A 6,289-nucleotide genomic window follows, 5' to 3' on the forward strand; every position below is an offset into this window, starting at 1 on the left:
GTATGATCATATAGTTTATACTTCAACAGAAGATCAAATGTAGCCTTTTGTGGAATAACATGAGCTCCTATACATACAACACTGAAGTTTGAAGACCAGGGGAAAAAATAAATAAATAAATAAATAAAAAAGATCATCAAAAAGTATTAGCATTCCTTTGTTATCTCCTTCGCTGAATAAGCACCCCCTTCCTCCCTCAGTTTGTAATCCAACTTACTGAAATACGAACAAGCTCTTAATTGGATAAATATAATGTTTGTGGGTGAAAAAAAAATTACAATTCTGTAAATATAAATATATAATATTTATAATTCTAGTTATATATGAAATTAATTTTTTTTATTTTTAGTTAATTGTTATTTATGAAATATTATGTTATAATTTAATTTTAATTTATATTAATAAATTTAGGGGTTGTAAAATATATTAATATAATTTGTGGGTGTAAAAAAGTATTAAAATATTGTATGCAAATATAAATATACAAATTTACAATTAACATTAAATATAATGTTTTTTTTTATAAATATAAAAAATATCATTTAATTTTTTCACTTTTAAAAATAATTATTTTAAATAATTACAAAATAGTTTAATCCAGTCCGATCTGCACCAAACATGGAACAACTAGTCCACCATTCAGTCTAGATCTATATAGGACTGTATTATTATATCCTATCTGATCCGATCCGATCCTGTTTTATCCGATCTAAACCTATCCTGCGTACCAAACACATCCTGAAGGTGTATTCGACTTCCAATTTGAAATATTAAAAAAAATATTTAAAATTTTAGAGATATTACGAATAAAATTTTATAAATTTATTTTTAAATTTATAAATATTTAAAAATTTATTAATTTTAAATTTTAAAAAATAATAATTTTTAATATATTTAATAATATTTTAAAAATAAAATTATAAAACAAATTGTTAATATAAAATTTAATTTTAATTTCAAAAGTTTTTTAAAATTTTTAAATATATAAAATTTTATAACAATTTATTAAATTTTTTAAATTTTATAATTTATTAAATATATTAAATTTTAAATTGAATGGATCTTTTAATTTTGTTCTCATATTCAATATCATTTAAACTTTTATAATTTAAATTTTTTATTTATTACGTGTTTGTCTATAAATTAGTAACACCTTCTCCTCACAATTATTCTCCTCACAATTATTGATATAAGTTTTTGGACAAAATTATTGTCAATTTATTTGATTAAATTGAAAATTGAATCATTTACTATAAATTGTTATTTTAAAAAAAATTTTGAATCGTAAAATTTTACAAATCATGAATATCAAAATATAATTAAGCTTAATAGTAATAATTAACTAACTTCTATAAGTAACAACACAACATATTATTTTATCCCCAAAAAAAAAAAAAAAAACACAACATATTAGTTAATAATGATTTACTGGTTCAAGGAAATTTTATACTATCCTTTTTAAATGATAATTAATATTCATTTTCTCTCCCTCCTTTTTTTTTAATTTTTTATAAAATATTCATTTTGTCTGATTCTATATTCTCTAAATATGGAAGCTCAAAAAAAAAAAATATAAATAAATAAATAAAACTTTTTGTACATATTAATGTATTAAGACCAATTCACCGTCAAGTATAAAAATTGTACATGTTTTTTTTTTTTTTTTTCACTAACTTAACTGTAAATTGTACATGTTGTTGCTCCTTTTTTTAGAACATACGTTGCTACTTACTACTATAATGAGCATTTTTTATCTATTTTACAGTGGCATTTAACCCCATTTTACATAATTTTGATAATATAATCTATAAAGTATGTACAATCAAACATTAAGATTCCTATAAAATGGAAGATGTCCTCCATCATAGACATAATATTAATTTTCTATGTCATTAACTTTTTTGCATTTTGTATTTCACGAAATAAGATATTGATTTATTATGAAACCTGCTTGGCACACAACATATTCAAAACAATAATAATAAAAGTAAAATGTGATAAGTTGTTAGAATTGGATTTAGTGTTCATACCAAGTTATGTTAACGTTTTGAGCTTTGATACTATTTTTTTTTTTATGATAAAAGTTTTTAATACTATATTAGATTATTGTCAACCTTAAAAATTTAAATTATTATAAAATGAATTTATTATGTATATCAGAATTTTGGACCTATATACATATATATTTGATTGAATTTTATTCATAAAAAAATAAAAAATTAAAAACCCAAATTAATCCATGTAAAACTTCACCGTAAGTTTTTTTTTTTTTTAATTTATTTCCCCTGTAAGCAACCAAAAATGTTATTCTATTGCAATCGTGAGTTTAAATCTTTAAGAAACCTTCATTTAATTTCAATGTAAATCTTAAAAATTAATAGTATATACAGTTCTTGAATTTGTATTAAAAAAAATTAAAAAAGAAGCAAAATACAAAGAAAATGCTTAGAATACTTTCACCTAAAAGTTAGTACTTTTAGTAGGTCATGCATTTTCCGATGGGAAATATCACACTGGAAGTTTCTCTCTCTTTCATCAAATACGGTTAGATGCTTTTCTCTTTATATTTATCTTTCAACCTATCAATGCCATCAATTTAGTATTTATATCTAACAAACCTTTCCTTTTTTTTCTTGGAATAGTTCATTTATAGTATCCCTTCTTTCAAGCTATCAATCCCATCAATTTTGTAATTTTGTTTGACAAACCTTTCCATCTTTTTTTTTTTTTTTAATATTTCATTTATACTATTCTTCTAATTTAGAATAAATATAACAACATTCCTTATACTTTTAATAATTCCATCCACATTTTTTGTTTTCATTCTTTTTCCTATAAGACGATCTAAATTATCTTTATACTTTTAGTGAAATTAAATATCTTTAAATGCCTTGTGTTTCTTTTTCTTTTTGTAAATTTTTGTTTTTTTTTTATGATTTTGCAAAAATTTATTTAAAGACTCGAAAATTTTGTTAACCTATATTTTTAATTAATCTTATTTAACAAATGTGAATTTTTTTTTCAACTTAAAAAAAATTATATGATGATTTAAATTAAATAAGTGTTTTAATTAAATGATAATTTGTCAAATAAAGTTAACTAAATATATTATACTTTTTTAAATATGTTTAACTAAATGAGTTTTTAAATATATAATTTACTTTAAAAAGTTTACCTAATTAAAAGTAGGGTAAAATACATTTTACCTCATAAAGTTTTATATCTTTAACATTTTACCACCTAAATTTTAAAAATTACCATCTTACCATTTGATTCATTGATTTTGTCACTTTGGTCTAATTTATAAGAGAGGGGTTAAAACCCCAATAGGAATTTATATGTGTAACTTACATGGCCATTTTCAAAGGGTATTTAATGGAATAGAAAGAAATTTATTAATCTATTTCTTACAAGCTTACTCGCTAGTAAATAGAGGAGTTCTTCAAGCTTCCTTTCTCATGTAAGTTTGTATGTTTTTCTTTTCCAAAATTGTATGAAATTTCTTTTCCATTGAATAGCACAACCAAAGTTTGAATTTTTAATTTTTAATTTTTAATTTTTTATAATACCCTAATGCTCAAAGGGGTAAAAAAAATTTCTTGATTTGCTTAGAAGAGGAGTTTTATTAACCAAAAAGGGAAAACATACAAAAGGCACTTTGTTAATGATTCAGGTTGTGGTTAACGAACCACACTCCTAAAGCATAATGTCTACAAAATAATTGGAAATCAAAAAAGGAGAAATATAATCTGAGTGGTCGTTGGACAGACTCTAACGCAAAGCTAAGTGCACCAAGTTGTTATTTTGCCTAGGGGTCCAAATAAAATGTATAGAGTGATAGAGGGGGCATAAGTCCAAAGTCTTCTTGATGAATCCACAAGCAGACCAGTGACTAGTTTAATTCTTTGGGTCGTTGAGGTTTTGTATTACAACTTTATCATCACTCTCGCAGCAAAGATTGAGATGGCCATCATCAAGAGCCAGCTGTACGACATTGAAAATAGCTGCAGCTTCTACAACTTAAGGTTTAAATTTTTGCTTTCAGCACTTGGACGTTAAGTACTTTCCCAAAGTGGTTCCTCACAACCAGCCTTAGATTAGCAATTCCCTTCCCAATAGATGCATCAGAGTTAATTTTGATAACTCCATTCAAGGAAGAGGACCAAGAGCTAGCTGTAATTCGGTTGAAAACTGGAGAGCCACTGTATATGGGAATGTCATGATTAAACCCTTCAAACCTACTATATAAAACCCTAACCTATGCTTCAAGAAAACTTATTTTCCCCTCAAAGAGAAGCTTATTTCTCACCTTACAAATAGACACAAGTGTCAGCACTGCAAACAGGGAAAAAAACCTTACCATCACTGGGGTGGATTGGAAGCTTTCCCGTTGGGTTGGATAGCAAAGAAAGATAAGTCTCCAAGCTAAAGTGCTGTGTCTTCCCATTTGATACTTTAAGGGGTAGCTAACCACAATGCCCTAGCTACATTGCACTTGAAAAATAAATGTACTTTATCCTCAAGGCTTTCACACTCATGGGGACAATTGGGATTTTCTAAAATCCATCTACGCTGCAGCAAAACAGATCTCATAGGCAAGCTATTGACGAAAGTTTCCACATGAAAAATTTGAATCTTTCATGCATCTCACTGGACCACAAAAAATGCCACCAATTTGATTTCTTGCCTCCTGCTGGAATGAGGAAATTGTACACAGTTTTGACTCGGAACTACTTGTACCCAGTTTTGACTCGGAACTTACCTGAAGCATGTCCTGTCCAAATAAACTTATCTTTGACAGAAGCATTTGTCCAAAATATTTTAGTGATGTTGCTAACTGATTCCCTGTCAAAAAGCTAATCCAGAAGAGGTACATTCCACTCACCATTTGATAGCAACAATGAGTTTACCATTCCATACTGAATGGTCTCCACATTTGAGTTTGGTAAAGGTCGAAAGTTGGGGTTTTAAGGTTTCCACATGTCCTCTCAAAAATTAATGTTATTTTCTTTGCCAACTCTATAGCGGATTCCTTTAGCCAGTGTCTATCTAGTGCTTAGGATACCTTTCTACTGCCATAAACTTAGCTTCCTTTGGCCACACTGCATGAAAAATGTAGTAGGGAAATTTTTTGTTTTGAGTGCTTTTACCCAAAGAGCCTCACAGTTAATTTCCAAAAACCTGTCTAACTTATAGAGCATAGCTAAGTTGACGTCATCTAATTTTTGGATCTCAACCTTCCTTGTAATTTAGGCTTGCAAACTGTTTTCCAAGAGGTTGGAATGAAAAACGGCCTATACATAGAATCTCCTTTCCAAAGAAACACGCTGGCCAACTTATCAATATTCTTGCACCAACCTTGAAGGAGCTTGCACATAGACATAGCATAAATAAGGATTGAAGAGACCACATTCTTGACCAAAACGAATCTACTTGCTTGAGATAACAACTTGGCTTTCCAATCCTTAGCCTTCCTTCCACACGGTTTCTCAACTCTTCGTAGTCCTTCAATTTGCACTTTCAAAAAAAAGTAGATTTCCCAAGTATTTTGCATTTTTAGACAGCTCCTTCATGTTAAAAGCATTCTTAATACTCGCTTTTAGTCGACCCGACATGTTTTTTTTTTTAAAAAAAAAAAAAAAAAAAAAAACCAGATTTTGACTTGTTAACCAATTGGCTGGTCCAGTTGCAATATTATTGCATACACTTGTTCACAGCTTGGATTTCTTCTCTGTTAGCTCGACAGAATATAAGCATGTCGTCTATGAAGAACAAATGTGATATTGGTAGGCTGCTCCTCCTAATCTTTATCCCATGAATTTTCCTCTCTGACTTTAACTTATGATTCATTCTCGACAATAATTCTGAAAAAATTATATATAGATAGGGGAATAACGTATCATCTTGTCGAATACCCCTTTTCATCCTAACATTTCCTCAAATGCTCCCATTAAACAAGATAGATTATTTGAGTAGCATTGACTAAACACGGTAACTACTTTGGTCGAGAACCCAAAACTTATAAAAATTTCATTAAGCACCTCCCAGTTAATTCAGTCATATGCTTTATGCATATTAAATTTGATGCCTATAAGGCCATTGGTGCCTTTTTTACTTTTCATTGTATGGGTGATTTCATTAACAAGGATGGTATTCTCACCGATCCATTTTCTTGAGGTGAAAGCTATATGACTGGAGGAAATAAACTTTGTCGACAAGGTATGAATTCAATTGGTCAAAATCTTGGAGACAACTTTGTACATTGTGTTATATAAGCTAATTGGTTGGA

The sequence above is a fragment of the Ziziphus jujuba genome, chromosome 1 (genome assembly GCF_031755915.1).
Source record: "Ziziphus jujuba cultivar Dongzao chromosome 1, ASM3175591v1".
NCBI lineage: Eukaryota > Viridiplantae > Streptophyta > Magnoliopsida > Rosales > Rhamnaceae > Ziziphus > Ziziphus jujuba.